At 50.0% G+C, this 17,504-nt stretch overlaps 1 protein-coding gene across 1 annotated transcript in view; it reads left to right on the forward strand.

Moving 5' to 3' along the window:
* Positions 1–12,370: 12,370 nt before the first annotated feature.
* EMP2 (epithelial membrane protein 2) overlaps positions 12,371–17,504 on the forward strand; it is a 35,301-nt gene continuing 30,167 nt past the window's right edge. Inside the window, exon 1 of the mRNA XM_032460815.1 lies at positions 12,371–12,530. The gene's annotated coding sequence lies outside the window, so the exon portion shown is untranslated. The remainder of the gene's footprint in view (positions 12,531–17,504) is intronic.

The raw sequence follows: 17,504 nt of genomic DNA on the forward strand, positions 1-17,504 counted from the left end.
TTTGAATAAATTTGAATGAATTTGAATGAATGGGACCATGGGTTAAGTCTAACCCAGGGAATTCCCATAGGGAATACTTCAAGGAATGTGACAATGAGGGAATTCTTTGTTCTGTTTTCAAACGGGAAAACTGGGGCCCAGTAAGAGAAGAGGTGGCCATGTCAGAACTCAGTCCACTTGGCCTGCCTTCCCTGAGGGAGCAGAATTTCTCCACTTCGCCTGCGTGGGCTTTGGGGTCACTTCCCACACTCATGAGCCCGAGGACAAGGAATCCCCATCTAGAAGCCTCCCTTTCTCCTCTCCCTGAGCTTCCAGGAAGGAGTCTTTGCTTCTCTTCTTTGAGACAAACATGCGTGGAAGGAGGAAGCTTTGAACACGGAGACTGGAGGCATCTGGGAGGTGGGGAGATGGGAGGACAGGCAGCCAGCGAGCTGGGTCCTGCCGTGTGCCTGTCTAGGCACATTGCCTGGCATGTGGGCGGTGTAGTCCGACTGGTTGGGTGAGGATAGGGTGTGGGCGGGCAAGGGTGCCAGCCAGAGAACTGTGACGATCCCACCCTAGAGATGGGTAGGGACTCCAGGGAGACAGCTGGTTTGCAGTCTCTCCAGCCCCCGTCAGCACCAACTCTAGGTTTGGGACCCTCAACCCAAGAAGCCCAGAGATTCCCTGGCATCCTTCCAGGAGCCATGGACATGCTGGGCCAAGGGCTAGTATTCTTTCATTTGTAAATGAGCAGAATTTGCCACCCTAAAATCTGTCTCTTTGGCATTTTAATTTTTTTAAGCTGGTTCTTTTTTGTGAAAACAGAAGACATGGGGAAAACTCTGAAAACCAAATAAGAGTTACCCTTTTGCAAGAAAAATTTGGAAGGGAAATCTTTGTTTGTAACGGCGTCTCTGTACCTGGAAGAAGAATGGCCAAATCTCTAGAAACTCTTATCAGTGGAGAAAGCAGTGACTTGTATTTGCATAACAACCTTACCCTTGTTTACTATGCTCTCCCTGGTCACGACCCAGAACTGACTCTCACCACCTTCAACATCCTCTTTTGCCTTCAGTTGAAGATCATATTTAAGGTGAGGGCTTTGGCCATTTGGGGGAGTTACTCAGATTTCCTGGGTCTCTACCATGTAGACATGTTATTAAACTTTTGTTTGATTTTCTCCTGTTAACCTGTCTCATGTCAATTTAATTCCTAGACCAGCAAAAAGGACCTAGGATGGTAGAGGAGAATTTCCTCCTCCCTCACGCATTCATACGACAGATTGTTGTTGACTGCCTACAGTGTATCATGCCTTATAATTGCTGTTGCCCTTGGGGGCCTCCTTGGTGCCAATTATTGTTCTAAACATTTCATCTGTACTAATGTGCTAAACTCCCTCTATAGCCTGTAAATGGGCACCATTATCCCCTTTTATCAGATGAGCAAACTGAGGTACAGAGAGGTTGAGAAATTTGTGAAAATTCCAACAACTAGGAAGATGATTATGGGCTAAGTTGTATCCAGCCCCCAAATTCACGTAGGTTAGGTTGAAGTCTTAACCCCCAGGATCTCACAATGTGACTGTCTTTGGAGATGGGGTCTTTAGAAGGGCAATTAAAGTAAAAATGAGGCCATTGGGTTTTCCTAGGAGAAGAGGAGATTAGGACACAGACACATACAGAAGGAAGGTGATGTGAGGACCCAGGGAGACGATGCGCACCGACAAGCCAAGGAGAGAAGCCTCAGAAGAGACCAGCCCTGCTGACACCGTGACCTTGGACTACCAGCCTCAGAATTATGAGACAGTCGGTTTCTGTTGTGTAAGCCAACCATCTGTGCCCGTTTGTTATTGCAGCCCAAGTGGGCTAACACAGGAGCAGAGCCTGGACGTGGATACGTGGATACAGGCAGCCTGGAGTACCTGTCAACAACCAAGCTCCATTTGTAGGTGCTGAAGGCATCCTAGCACCCAACTGAGCCCTCCTCCTCCTGGTCATCAGAGAGACTGAACAGGACTTGGAGAGAGAACAGCATTCTTAATCCATAATTTAGTTATGTATTAGTTATAAGTTATTAGTTATTAGTTACTAAGTGTATGCCCATGTATCCCCTGAAACCATCTCCAGGACTGCCAGGGTGTATGTCCCTCACTTTGGGAAATGTAAAAACTGGACCAGTTACCCAGGACTATGGGTATAGTCCCCAGTTGCCCAGTGGTCAGCTCTCACAGGCCTTTGCTTGACTGCTGAGTGTCTTTAGATTCTCCAGGCCAGCACTTAGCTCTCCTGATCTGTGTGGATTTGACCACCGTAAGCCGTCTTCTGGGATCCGACGTGTGAACTGACCCCTGTGTGACCTCACGATGTAGGACAAGTCTTCTCAGTTTAGTGTGCATGCGCCTCTTCTGGGGATCCTGTTAAAATGCAGCTTCTGACTCAGCAGGTCTGGGCGGGGCCTGAGATGCTGCACTTCTCACAAGCTCCCAGGGGATGCTGATGCTGCCAGCAGGGAGGGAAACTGACTCAGGAGCTGGGCTCATGTGAAGACTTCAACAGATGCTATGGGTCCCCACCATGCATCGGAACCCACTGATCGGAGAGGTGGTTGGTAGTCCTGAGAGTGGGGTTGTTTAGAGTCCATTTCAGTAAAAAACAAACCATCTCAATGGCTTCTCTTTTTTCAGCAATCATACAATCTGACCTCTGACATCCCAGGTTCCAATTCACCACATGATCCTGGACAAGACTTGGGCATCCATTCTAGAATCTTCCAACTCCTTCACTGAGGATCACCCAACTTTCAAACTCAAAAGACACCTCTTCAGAGAGGCCTTCCTCCCTTTGATCCCTCTGACTCTTCTGTCTCATACAACTCCTTCTCCAAATCTGTTGTTTGTCTTATAACTTTTTTTTGGACTTTTTTTTGATCACTAATATGTTTCCACTTTCTTAATAGCAGTTGCCACAACTTGTAATTATATGTTTATTTGTTTACCTCTTTATCCCATGACTCCTCCACCAAATTGTACCTTCCACTGGGTTGGGGACCATGTCATTTTCATTTATCCTTCTTTCATGCATCTCCCGACACTGTATGGAGCCTGGCCCTCGGGAGGCCCTTAATAAATAGTTGTTGGATGAAGGAATAATGACACCAGGACTTTAACATGCACATGATTCAACTGGGGATTTTGTTAAAATGCAAATTCTGATTCAATACGTCTGGTTGGGGCCTGAAAGTCTGCATTTTTTACAGGTTCCCAGAGGATGCTGAAGTTGCTGGTCTGTGGCCACACCCTAAGCAGCAATGACCTAAGGGAAGTCTGTCCTAATCAGCCATCCAGCCTACCCTTTCTCATTGCTCAATACCTGAGGAGAGGTCTCAAGCATTTCAGAAGCAAGGAGGTGGCTAGTGAAAGCCAAGAAAGGATTAACAGAGAAGTAGGAGAAATTACAAAGGAGCGCAGAATTAAAAATGCTGCAGGAGCTTAGCTGAGCAAAGCACATTGGGCTTCAAGAGGTTTCACAGCCTAATGAGCTGGTTTGTCTAGACCTGGGGGAGCTGGACAAAGATGGTCCCACTCTGCCTGCCCAGGATCTCTCCTGGGAAGGAGAAAAGTTGTTCCAGGGCCAGAAAACCTAGCCCTTTTGCCTCACCTGCTTGTCTCCATTCTCAATGCCAAGTTCACCACGCACATCCCAGCAGTTGAACACACCTGGCCTGGATATTCCAGTGGCGGGTGCTCCACATTGCCTCAGTGACAACACCTGCCCACACCCACCTGAGCGCTCATGCAAAGCCCTCTATAGCAGCAGAGAGATGCGACTGCAGGTCCAGGTGGTTAAAATGATGCTCTCCTGGGACCCACCTCTGTGGGGTAGTAAGGTGGTCTTCCACCAGCCATCTTGTACGATGTCAACTCACACGTGCCCAGGGTGTCAGGAAATCCAATGTTAAATTCGATGCTCAGTGACTATGGCCATGCTAGGTTAAAGGACTAAGGCAGTGTTTCTCAAAATGTGGTCCACACACCATCAGCATTAGAAACACTTTGCAGTTGGGGTGGGGTGGAAAAGAGCTTGTTAAATGTGCAGATTCCTGGGATCCACCCCGGGCCTACAGGGAGCCCAGGAATCTGCATGGCTAGTAGACTCCCCCAGGTGATTCATATGTGCTGTTGTCTTTCAAAATCTCTGGGCTCCTATATGTGCTTCCTCCTCAGTCTCTGTAGTTTTTATTTCCTTTTGTGTCAGCTCTATTGTGTGCATGTCTTTGATCCCAAGTTGCCTTAACTTCGTTTGGAAGCCAGATAGTAGAGTAAATAACATGAGATTTCAAACGTGACTAGGTGCCCCAGGGAACCACCCCTGCCTCTTTGATGTTCCTTTTGTCCGTGAACTCACCATCAAAGCACAGCTCATACAGAAGCTGCCCAATGACACTTGCTCAAGTACCTAAGTTGCTCCAATTGGTCCCCGAGTCTTTAGGAATCACGCCCAGCTCTTCAGAAAGCACCTGCACCCTCGGACATTCCAGTGGACCAGCCACGCCCTTCGCACTGGCCCAAGAGAAGCTGCCATTACATGTGACCTCCAGACCCTTCAGACCTCTGTCTAATGTTATTTCCCTCATGCAGCTCCCTGAAGGGACTTCTGAGCCTCCTTTGGGTTATTCATCATTCTAAAGCATGAATAGAATCTTGGATTCCAAGTCACTGTCATGTCTTACCTCCTGATTTCTCTGCCTGAGCCCCCTCTGGCCCTCCCAACCTTCTTCACACAACAGTCAATCAGACCCTGTTGCTACTTCATTGCTCCATCACTTCTGGAGTGAAGTCGCCAACCTAACTTAGCCCAACCGTCTTCCCTACCCTCATCCTCATGCTCCCCTTTCCAACCGCACTGGCTTCTTTCAGACCCTCTTGCCCACCATGTTCCCACCCACAGGGCCTTTGAATGTGCTGTTTCTGCCTTTCCCTTTTGCCAAGCCAACTCCTACTTATCCTTCAGCACCGCTCCCTCAAAGAAGCCCTCCCTGATGTCTCTACCTGGGTCAGATTCCCTCACCGCAGGCTCAAAGAACACTGGTTTCCTGGTCCTTCATAGCATGCTTGTCACATTTGGTTGAGTAATTAATTAAATTCATTAATTTGTTACAATTGGGGTGCTTGTGCACCCCTGTTTCCCTGGGACAGTTCTTATTTAAGATTATTGTCCCACTGCAATTATTAATAGCACCCCTTTCACTTAGAAGTGTCTTACTGTGGGTGATAAATTATATGGCGAGGGCCCACCTCACCAGACTGTAAGCTTATGAGGACACTGCTCATCTTTGTATTCCCAGCACCTGGCTCCAGAGAACCAAGCAGATCCCACATGGCTATTTGGGACCTACCCTTGAACATGACATAGCATCACTTCCCCCCTTTTCCACTGGCTGACTGGACACTAGTTGATGAGCCCAAACTCTCAATGAGCTGAGTGTCAAAGAATTTGCAGATGTATCTTAAGACCACCACACATCCTCAAAGACTTGAATTTCATTCATTGATTCATCCATCAAATATTTATTGATTCCAACACTCCTGCCTCTTGTGTAGTTTGGGCAAAAGAGTTCCTAGCTGAGAGACAAGGGGGTCAAATCTATAGCCTACAGACCGTTCAGCAAGCCATATGCCTGGCTTGGGGTTGTGTCTGCTCAGAAGAAGGGGCGTTTTTTTTTTTTTCTTTGCATGAAGGTGCCATCTTTATACCAAGCTCTATGAGCTGAAAGGACATCTTTTTCTAAATCATCTGTTTGGAAGGGGCATTTCCCCCATTAATTTTCATAAAGGCATCGTAAAGACTAGCAGAAACCCCAGCTGATCACGTGCTACGTGTCAGACATGGATGAAAAAGCCATGGGAAAGATAGAGGGGGCGTCTGCTCTTAGGGAGATTGTGTTCTACTGGGGAGTGAAGACAGTGAATGAGAAAGCACAGTAATAAAGAATTAACAAATACAATTACAGATCGTAAACAGCCTGATGGGAGAAAAGCCTCTCCTCTGAGCATCTCCTCTTTGCTGGTTGCTGGAGGCAGAGGCCAGAGTCTGGAGGCCAAGGCTCTGTTATCCGGAGCTACCACCTCTCAGGGGATGTCACTCAGGAGAGCAAACAGAAATGGGCTGTGTCCAGAAGGATTATAATCCCATATAAGGAGGAAATTCCAGACTGTTCAGGTGTAAGGACTTTAAGATCAAGAGTCTCATTTGCCCGGAATGGTTCAAATACCTTCTTGCACAGAGGCATAGAATGCACAGGAATTTCTAAGTCTCCTCCTGCCCTGTCATTCTTTGAATTTTGATGCGGGATCATGAGTTGCGTGTTTGTGTGTGTGTGTGTGTGTTTGTGTGTGTGTGTGTGTGTGTCTTCCATTGGAAATAGAAGACCTCTTTATTTCCCTATTACAGCAAGATTCATAAGGTTTTATGAGTCTGGCCTGAGTCCTGAGGCTGGGGTTCCTTGGCTGAGAGTCACTTGGTTGGGGATGCTTCCGTGGTCTTAGAGCCTAAGAGACAACCTGCACACACAAACATATCCAGGAGTCTTAGAAAGCAAAGCAAAATCAAACCTGTATTGGGGTCAAGCAAGATAATGAGTAGAACTGACCAGAGTTGGTTAGGAAGTTCCAGAGGGCAGAAGTTCTTTGACAAGTTTGTTCACTGCTGTCTCAACTTGTGTCTGGCACACGGGGCAGTCACACCAGGTATACTTTAAATGGATGATTGGAAAAATACTATTTCCCTGAGCAATTGTTTGGCAGAAAGGAAGGAAGGAAAGGATTTTTTTTTTTTTGAAAATTAAAGATATTCAGAAAAGTACAAAGGATGCTCTCATGGACTGAAGGAATAATATTTATGATTGTGCTTAAGATCCCAGGAAAATAAGAACACACCCTGAGACACTATTAACAATGGGAAATTTTTTCTTCTCCTTCCCCTTCTCAGTGCCAAACTTTACTTGGTCTTTTCAGAAGATGGGTCAAGAAAACTGGCCTCTATTCACCTTGTGTGCTGGGAGACACCTGGGGACTTTCTTCTGCGACTTGCCAAGAACATCCCGTAGGACTCCTGGCCTCTAGACATTTGGGTGGTAATGACATTGGAGGTGGGAGCAAATTCCCCTGCTTCCTGTTACTCTTTCTGACTGTATTTCGGGGAAATCCAAATCTGGGAGTGCTCTGAAGCTCTGTCCCTATGGTGCCAAAACTCCTGGTGCAAACTGGGAACCCTAGTCAAACAACCAGATGTTTGGAGTCTCAATGCCAAACATTCCTATAATGGGGAAAACCCACACTCAGCCCTCAGGTTCTGCTCACAGCACATCTGTGTTCATTACACGGGGTTGGGGGGGGGGACATGAAAGCCCCAAAGATCATGGTTACGGGCTGCATCTCCAGAGGCTTGGAAATTCTGTGGCCGTTGTCTTTGGTGATCAGTCAGACGTCAAATGGACAACATTTGTGTTGTGAATTCTTCTTGCCCCGGCAGGACATTTTATGACAAAGAGAAGTGGTCGGACCCAGAGCTCTCAGCTTTACATGGGAGGACACCAGGGCTTGTTCCCCTGCTGGGAACCATTGTCTCCACCCCACCCCCAACCTTGTCTGTGGAGGTGGGCGACAAGGGAGGAAATGGTTTCAAGAGAGCGTATTTCTCAGATCCCACTGTGGGAATTCAGATTCTTTGACCCTCTACACAGCAGGCACCAGCGGCTTTCCCAGATGTCTCTCTATGGCGAGCTGGGCAGCCAGCTGAGCATCGTCTAGAAGTGCTGATGGCAAGACCTGTGGTTTGGAGGATCCTACTGCATATCTGGAGGAGCAGCCAAGAGAAAATGTTGCTTGTGAGGCCTTTGGATATATTGGCTATATTCCTACATCCAGCAGCATTCAGAGTGTAAGCCAATCTCAAAGATTGCTTTGGACCCAGAGCGATGAAGTGACTTGCCAAGATAACACGGCTAGTGGGAGTTTTTTTTTTTTTTTTTTTTTTTTTTTTTTTTTTTTTTTTGCTGCTTGGCTTCATGACTTGCTTTGCCAATGAAATGTGAGCATGCAGAAGCTTTTAATAGCCAGTGGGTGGTTTACCATCTTATCTTCCCAATTCCCTGAGACCAGCAATGGTCCATGGAGAGGCTGCTCCACCTGCCTGCATCCCAAAGATGAAAGGGACACATGGTCAAAATCAACCCACGACGGACATATATCATGCGCAAGGTGTATCCATTCTTGTGTTGTAAGCCACAGCGATTGTAGGATTGAGGGACCACACCATAACCTAGCCTATCCTAACTGATACAAGGTCTACAATAGAACCCAGCCCCTCAACCCGCAAATCTAGCAGCTTAAAGCAACACACATTTAACTCACAATGTCTGTGGGTCAGGAATCTGGGTTTGGCTTAATGGGGTTCTTTGCCTCAGGGCCTCCCACAAAGCTTCCATCGTGGTAATGGCCACAGCTCCGGTCTCATCTGAAGGCTCAACTGAGGAAGGATCTACTTCCAAGATCACATGGTTGTTGGCAACATTCTGGTCCTTGGGGGCTGTTGGACTGAAGGCCTCAGTACCTGGCTGGCTGTCGGCCAGAACTTCCTTTGGTTCTTTGCCATGTGAGTCTCTCTAACATGATAGCTTATTTTATGAAGTCATGCAAGCCTAGAGGGCAATGGAATGTGCTGAGACAGAAGTCACAGTTTTTATAACCTAACCACGGAAGTGACATCCTATCATTTTTTCATTTTATTCTAGTCATTAGAAGTCATTATGTCCCACCCACTCTCAAGGGGAGGGGAGTACACAAAGGTGTGAACACCAGGAGGCAGATCACATGGGGTCATCTTATCTACCAGTTTGTTTTCAAAGGAAATGGTTATTGAATAGATGTTAGGGAAACTTCTGACATCTGTGAAACTGGCCCACTAACCAAAAGCAGGTTTTGATGGTTGAATCACATTCATATTTGATCCATTCCCATCATGACTTTAAGCATTTAGATCACATTTTCTTTTAGAGTTCCATCCTTTTTGACCAGAGCCCACATATTCTTCTCTATCCCCTCTTCTGCTACAACTCCAAGCTCTCTCGGGCTGTCTTAAGCCTGGGGATCAGGTTTGCCCCCAGGCATGCACACCCCAAGTCATTCCTTCTGAGAACGGAAAAGAGTCAACATGAACAGGTCATAAGAAAGTGGCAGAACCTTAAAATGTTCAAGCCAGAAAGAACACACAAGAGATCACTGAGTTCTCAATTACCTTCCTTCTCCAACCCTGAACCAACTTCCCAGCCTTCTCCATGGCCTTCCATGCCTTCAAGTACCTTCCTTACAGTCCTCTCTCTCTCCATATGAGAAAATCCTTTTATCCACCAGCTACAGGTGTGAAATAGACAACCAGGATGCCTCAATGACAGGCAACAATAGACATCGTTTCTCATTCATGTGTCTGCAGCCTGGCTGGAGCAGCTCTGCATCCCAGATGGAAGCTCTGCACGTCATGGAGGGACGCTCTGCTCTCTGTGTCTTTCATTTTTCTGGGGCCAAGAGGCTATGGGAGGTATATTCTGCTTATGCTAATGAGAAAAGCACAAGAGGGCAAGCCCTACTGCCCAAGCACACTCCCAGCCTTAGCATGTGTCACGTGCACTAATATTTCATTGGGCAAAACCAGTCACATAGCTTAGCTCAACGCCAAGGGGGCAAGTGTGCTCTCCTGGCCATGAGACCACAGCTGCGGTGTGGATATACACTATTCTACAGCGGGGTGAAGAACTGGGACCCAGAACCCAATCAAACACACTCTTACTTTTCCCCTTGCATCATGTTGAGGTTTCAAACTTATTACTGAAACACCAGGAGTGTTGTATTACTGAAACAGTTATTACTGAAAAACCAGGCAGGTTTCTGCCTCCATCTCCCTGGAGAGCTAAGTGTGTATTTATAGAGAGGAAACTAAGGGGTGTAAGTAGCAGGTGAATTGCACAGGTAGGTGGGGCTCTGAAGAAGGTTTGGAAACAAGTGAGAGAGGCAATCCGTTCCTTTCTCTGGGTCCTAGAGAGGCATCTTGATGTCGGGCCAGGTTCTTCCCAGTGTGAGGCACACCCCACCAGCAGGCACATGGGAGGTGATTTTAGGTGATACAGGGAGGCGGCCTCGCTCAGCCTTGAATCATGGAGTGAGAACGTAATTCCTTTTTCCAGTGATCTTGCAATAGTTCTGATTACAAGAAGGAGAAAGTCTTCTGTGCTAGTGTGTCTCTGACACCTCGTACCCTTGCTGATCTTCCTTTTTAATACATTCTAAACCCTAGGTTCATGGACTTTCTCAAGTAATAGTCTCTGGCTAGAAGGTACTAACACTGTTTTCCCTGCATAGTGTTTACATTTGTAAGTTTGTCCTCTGTTTTTGGTGGCTGGCATTGGTTTCCTGTTTACCATGATGATACAGGGCTTCCTTTTGAAAAATAAATATAGTTAAATAAACAGAGTTGATTTAAAGAAAAACATTAAGTGAACACTAGTTCAGGTGGCCCGTAACTATGGCAGAAGTCATGGCTTGACCCTGGTTGGCATTTTGTAAATAGCAGTATAATGGGAAGAGGAGAGTGGGGTTTGCTACAGTCGGTCTGGGTTCAAATCCATGCTCCAACACTCAACACTCATACAGGGCCTTTGGACAAGTTACTTAGGTAGCTTCTCTGAGCCTTAGTTTCTTCGTGGGCTGTAGTGTTACACTGATGGTAATGTTTGCAAAACAACTGTCATAGAGTGAGGGCTCAGCAAAGGGCAGAAATCCACCTGCTCCAGCCTCTACCTGAACTGTCCATTCTGGGAGAGCCTTTTGGGTTTTCTCTGTCCTCCCGGTGGCCATGAGATAAGCAGGTATCATTGTCCCTGCTAGGGGGTGGGCCCTGCATGGTCCTCCTCTGAAGCAGCCAGAACACACTCTCCACCCCTTTTATGCGGGGCTTTAGTTCAAATGAACATCTTCTTGCTCCCTCTCCAGCCCTACAAAGAATCTCTTCCTTGAGAGATGAAAGTCTTGATTCACCATAGAATTTCAGAACTAAAGAGCAGTAACAGACAGGTCAGACACTGGTCCAGCTGGGGAACCTCAAGACTTGGGGCATGGAGTGGTCCTTTGGAAGGGGCCTCAAATCTCTGAAGGATCTCTAATTTAGACCCAAGGAGGCTCTTCCCTTGCAGAGCCCCCCCAACAGGACTGAAAAAACACTGGCATCAGAAAATTTATGCATGGTGTACCAGCCAGACCAGTTACTACACAACAAGTTAGCAACAAGTTTCTGAAAAGGCTTTCTAATGCCTTTGTTATTGGCACAGGTCCATTGCCTTATATTTTGGGGTGTGTGCAAATAATATGTTAAATTAAAAGCTTAAAAATATACTGTAATATGTGGTGGCCCTGTTTTGGAACTTCTTCACTTCTTCAATACAGTAAATCCTATCCCCTGCCCAGCCTGCACCCCCACAGACAAGGCTCCCGCCTCTCTACCTTTTTCCTCCATCCCACCAGAGCCTCCAGGGCACATTAGCCCTCTCAGTTTCCAGATAGAGAAACTGCGACTGGAGAGATAGACAGTTCCCTGTCTTTTGACGCCATTTGCAGGGACAATAAACACCAGGACTATGGGTTCAAAAGATAGGAGTGGTGGTTTGTGTGAGGGTGTGTGTGTGTGAGGGGGCATGGAATAGGCGGACTCTGGAGGAGTCCTAAGACCAAGTTCCAGGTTGCCCTGCCACCTCTCAGGAAGGCAGGGGATTCTATGTCAGATTAAAACAAACAAACAAACAAACAAACAAACAAACAAAAACACCAAAAAAACCAAGAGCTAAGATTAATTGAGTACTAACTCTGTGACAGACACTGCCCATGTACAACACTTTCAGGTCCACAACCACCCAAGAAAAGCGGTCCTAATGAGACTCCCATTTCCAGAAGGGGAAACTGAGGCAGGAAAGATTAAAGAAGATCACTAAGGTAAGAAAAGTGCCAGGGAAGGGGTTCTAAAGCAGGCAGCTGGATTCTAGAACCTTCGTCCTCAAGCCTTACCCAAAAGGGACGAGAAGAACAGGGGGAAAGACTAGGAGGGGAGGAAGGGGAGCTGGAAACCTGTACGGGCGGGCACAGCGGAGAGCTCCTGCGGAAGCTCGGACTTCGCCGCTCTTTCCCCCCCGAACTGCGTGCGCTCCTGGCTCCGAACTAAATTTGGCCAGAGTCGTGCAGGGAGGCGGGGGCACTTCCCAGGCTCCGGTCTTTCTCTCCAGTGTCCCCCCACCCGCCTCCTGCAGTCCCTCCCACTCCGCTCTTGGGGCTTCTGACATCACGCCCCGGGAGGCGGGATCCGGGAAGGAGGGGGGACGTGGAGAGGAGGCTCGGCGCCACCGAGAGGGAGGAGAAGGGAGGGCGCGCAGTCCCAGCCCAGAGCTTCAAAACAGCCCGGCGGCCTCACCTCGCGCCCCAGCCCGTCGGTCGGTCCAGCCGCCAGCGCCCGGTGAGTCGGGGTCGCGCTGCCCGGGAGCCGCGGGCAGGTCGGGGGGCTCCGGGCAGAGGGGCGCGAGCCCCTGCACGTACCGGACCCAGGGAGGTCCCGGCACTCGGTGGGGGGCAGGGAGGGGCCGAGGCCCATCCATGCCGAAAACCCACTGTTCCTCGGCCAGATTGTGAGGGCGCAGTGTTCCTGCCTGTGCCGAGCTGGCTTGGGACCCCGAATTCCACCTCCCCACCCCCGGACTGCTTCCTTCGCCTTTTGCGCCGAGGCGGGCGGGAAAAGTTTGGGGAGGAGTCAGGGCGACTCCCCTCGCCCCCGCTAGCTCCACTCCCGGAGCTCTCGGAGTCCGGGACGGCCTCCTCGCTCGCCGCATGAAGGTCCCCGGCGCTGTGGCGCACGGCTCCCCGCCTCACTGAGCGCGCGGGACCGGCGGCGCCCACACTGGGTCAGTGGGTCCCGTCTCGACTCCGGCGGCGGCTCCGTTGCGCCCCCCAGCGGCGAGGGGCAACTGCCCTGGGTCTGGGGCGACAGAGGAGCTGGAGGCGCTGCTTGGATCATGACTGTACCCTCTCCACGCTGGCTGGGCTTGGGGGCTTTTGACGGCCCCACCCATGGGTCCCGAGGAAAGGGAGCCTAGAGCTCGTGTATAGAAGGACACTCTTCCCAAATCCAGGGTCCTAAGTGCACGCCAGGGAGGCCCTAATTTGGGGCTGATACGGGAACCTCATAAATGGGGCCTAGTCGGGGGCACCTGAACCCGAGGGAGACCCCACAGAGCAAATCCCTCCCTCCAAGCCACAGAACCCGCCTCTTACTTGGAACAAGATTGACAGCCAAGTTCCGGGTTTGCCCTGTCCCAGGCTCCAAAGATGTGTATGAGGGGTGAGGTGCGATGAACTTTTAACTTAGCTGGGTCTAAAAAGCAGAAACCAGCCTAAAAAGTGGCAGGCTGAGTGAGGAGTAAGGAAAGGGGCGTGGAGAGGGTCTTAAGAAGCCGGTAACCCAAATTTTGCGTGATTTCACTGATGTGAGGCACCTGGAATAAGCAAATTCATACGGTCCTAAAGTAGCACAGAGGTTCCCGGGCTGGGGGAGCAGGATGGGGAGTTATTGTTTAATGGGCTCGGAGCTATTATTGGGGAGGATGAAAACATTTGGGGTGTAGATGGTGATGATGGTTGCAGGACATCGTAAATGTTTTTAATGCCACTGAATCCTACACTTACAAGTGGTCAAAATGGCCACTTCATGTTATGCATATTTCACCACAATTAAGCAAAAGGAGTCTCCAGCCGCCTCGGTGCTTCTGTCTGAATCAGTTAGAAATCCCAGAGGCCACTCATGGTTGCTGGCCACCGCTCCCTGGAATTTGGCCTCAGTCTAGGGAAGTGGGAGGAGGATGAGGAAGGGACTGGAGCCGGGTTTCCCCAGGAATCTGGAAGGGACAAGGAGGGGAGCCGAAGCTGCTGGAGCCTCTGCAGGGTGCTCCTGGCAGCACCCCACTGTGCCATGGCTGCCCCCACTCCCAGGCGGCAGGTGGGGAAAGCCAGGCCAGAGACCTGAAGTCAGTTTCTCAAGGTCCCTGAGCGAGGAAGTGCCACGAGCCAGACTTTGAGTCTCCATCTGCTGCTACCCCCCAAACCGCGCGCCCTCTGCTTTACCACCTGGAGATGCCCTGGTGGGCTTTGGGGAGTTAAGGGGGGAGACCCTTCTGGGGAAATCAGGGCCCAGATGCCCACGGGGGCCTTGGCAGATGCCAAGCCCACAGCAGAGGGAAGGGCGTGGGGGTGGCGGGAAGGTGCAGAACCTGTTTTCCCACTGAGGGTTTTCGAATCAGCCCATCCGCCCCTGCCGGGACCTGGGGAGTGGGAGGCAGAGAGCAGGCCACAGAGCCTGTAGCCACCTCGGTCCCTCCAGTGGGGAGACTGAGGTTCACTCGAAATCTGGGGACAGGTGTTTGCGTTGGAAGCCACTGAGGTGGCTGGTGGGATGGATGGGGGCAGGGCCAGTCTGGGAGGGGAGGCTCGGGGCTGACCCTGCGCTGTCCCACCCAGAGGGGACCTGCTGAGCCCTCTTCTGGCTTCATGGCCCCAGGTTAAGGCACAGCTCATGAGGGACTGAGGGGTCGGTGGCATCTAATTGTAAATACAGGCCACAACCATTCTGTCCTTCCCGTTGTCACTCCCCTACACACACGAGTAATTTCTAAGGCCCTTTGTTTCTGGAATGGGAGTGAATGTTTCACCTGGATTTCCTTCCTCTGCCTTGTGCAAAATATCTGCAGGGCAGAAGCTAACACCATGCACCTGTGCCCACAGACTCTCACTATTCCAGCAACAGGTGATTCGCAGGGAAGCTCACCTGCCCAACGTTTCATCCCAGGCTCAGGCTGACTCCCCTGCCCTCTGTGGCCTTCCTGGTTGACTGGGGCACAGCCGAGGCCGGCTCTTTGTCATAGTAAACTCTGCCAGACGTGACCAGGAAGGGAAGTCTGTCGAGACAAAAATGTAAGAATGCCTTTCCAGGCCAGATGGGGTGGCGGTGGATTGCTGGTTGCTTGGCAGGATTTGTTTGGGAGGCAGGAGTCCAGCCACCCTCGTTGTGGGGGGAATAGATAATTGTGTGTGTGTTTGTGTTGCAACGTGGGGCCGCTGCCCAGCTCTGGGGACAAATGGGGTGTCTGACACAGGCTTCAGGGGCTAACTCAGGGTGGGGCTGGGCTCTCCAGCCACGGGGAGCTCTGGAGCGGAGGTGATCTGAGCCATCCCCCAAAGGTAGGGTGCGGTCCCAGGCACTGGGACCGGGGAGCAGAGCCCTTCTAGAAGAGGCAGTTAAAGGTCGGCGACAGGACACCGGTGCAGGAGGATGGGCTCCGGCTTACTGAGCTTAGGCGATTGGCAGCAGCAGCTGGAACGGGGAACGAGGGCAGCTGGCACTGTAGACAGAACTGGAGACCTGACTCTTGGATGTTGGCTTCATCTTGTCCAGGGAAGGATGGGGTAGTGGTGGGGTGGTGGAAGAGGAGGCTCCCCTCCTCACCCCAGGACTGATGGAGTTGGCTCCCTGCAGGAGCTAGCCAAAGCGCAGTTCTGGCAGGACCGACTCATGGCGAGAATTGTCTGGTGCATCTGGCTCTTGTTAGGGACAGGCCAAGGGGGAAGTCTAAAAATATCAGAGGCAGAACTGCCACCCAGCGAGAGCGCCGGCCTGGTAACCCGACCCCGGTGGTGGCGGTGGCGGTGGCGGTGTTGATGACGACAGCAGTAGCCTTGCTCTGCTCCCGAGTCACTTGGACCCTTCCAGGCAGCCAAGCCTCGGGCCGAGGCCAGGAGGGGTGAGAGCTCTCTGCGTTCAAGGCTTCTGTGGGCAGGATTGGAGAATTCCAGGGCCATAAACGCTTTAGAAAGTCCCAGTTTGACAGCTAGGGATGCTCAGAGAGGTCTGAGCAAGGTCACCCAGCAAGTTGTTGGCAGTACCTGGACTAGGTCTGAGTCTGGGGACTCACTGCTGAGGAGCTTGGTGGCTGAGCATGGTCAGTGGGCTTCTAGGCCAGGTCCCCAGGGTCAGGGACCCTTATGGCACGTGTCATCCATCTAGGATGCTGAGTTTCCATGCTCGCATGCTGATTGGAGAAAGGTGGGCAGGGAGCCATGCTCAGGCAGTGGGTCACTTCCCATTGGCATCAGGTCGCTACTGGCCACAGCTATTGGGCTCTGGGAATGTCGTCCATCCTGGGGCAGGAAGTAGGGAGCAGGGGGCCGGAGGAGAACCATCTTTCTATCCGAAGACACTGTTGATATGTTCACACGTGTGTGTAGTGTGTTCACACTGTTGGTTTGTTCACACGTTCAGCACTGGAGATATGAGGAATTGTTGACCTGAATAATTGAATTCCCAGGGCTCTCTCCTTCCCTGGGAGGCTGGGCTTCTGTTGATCTAAAAGAAGACTGAGGGTGAAGAGACTGCCCAGCTTCCTGCCCTCTGGATGACATCGGCTTTTAGCTTCCTAGCACTCCTGGGTCTAGAGCTGAGGGAGCAGTCACCGGGATGATATCTGGCATCAAGATTGTTCTCAGAAATTTGGATGTGAAATGCCTACCGCCCTGCAGGATGCAGAGATGGACAAGTTAAGTCCCTCAGTGCAAACTGCTTGTAGCCTAAGATCAAGTGTGTTTGCCCCATAGAGAAATGGCTTTGAAGATTTCTCTTTCTGATGCTTCTGATCATAAACTTCTCTGGAGAGCTGTCTTTCCTTAAAGCAAAATTAGTGAAAAAAAAATTTTTTTTGCAGTGAATAAATATGATCCAAAGTTGTCTCATTGATCTTATTCTGATGAATGTTTCCCAAAGCACGTTCTCGCTGGTGGTGACCAAGATCATTTTAAAAAGGTCTACAGCTGATGGAAAGGATAGAGCTCAAGTGGTAGAGCACGGGGTCTTGGGTTCAATCCCCGGTACCGCCTCTAAAAACAAACAAACAAACAAACCTGAAAAAGAAAAACTTAAAAAAAAATGTCCATGGCTGCACATGAAATAGAAAGAGTAATTACGCCTTTTTCTCCATTGGTATTTGAAAAAAAAAAGTAAACAGCACACAAACTCACAGTTTCACAGCTACTCCTGTGTAGGGTGAAACTGAAGTTGATGTTTTAAACTTGAAGGCAGTTTTTAAATAACGGAAGAGTGTGATTGATGAGCACAGGTGATCCTTGGGTTTGGCAAAAATCTCAGCCTGGGAATGACTGTCTTTTGAGAGACGGCGTAACTGAGGCTGGGGTGTTCATCCTTTCGACAACATGATTAATCCTGAAATCTCTATGAGCTCCCCTCCTGGGCTCCTCTTCTGCAAAGAGGCCCTGATGTTCAGCTTCAGACCTAACCTGCCAGTTGGCTCCCAGGGGAACCTCCCCATCTTTGATGAGGGTCATCGTGCTGCCCAGATGACCTTGGGCAGGTTGTTCTGGGGATCCGGGGCAT

Source organism: Camelus ferus, chromosome 18 (genome assembly GCF_009834535.1).
Source record: "Camelus ferus isolate YT-003-E chromosome 18, BCGSAC_Cfer_1.0, whole genome shotgun sequence".
NCBI lineage: Eukaryota > Metazoa > Chordata > Mammalia > Artiodactyla > Camelidae > Camelus > Camelus ferus.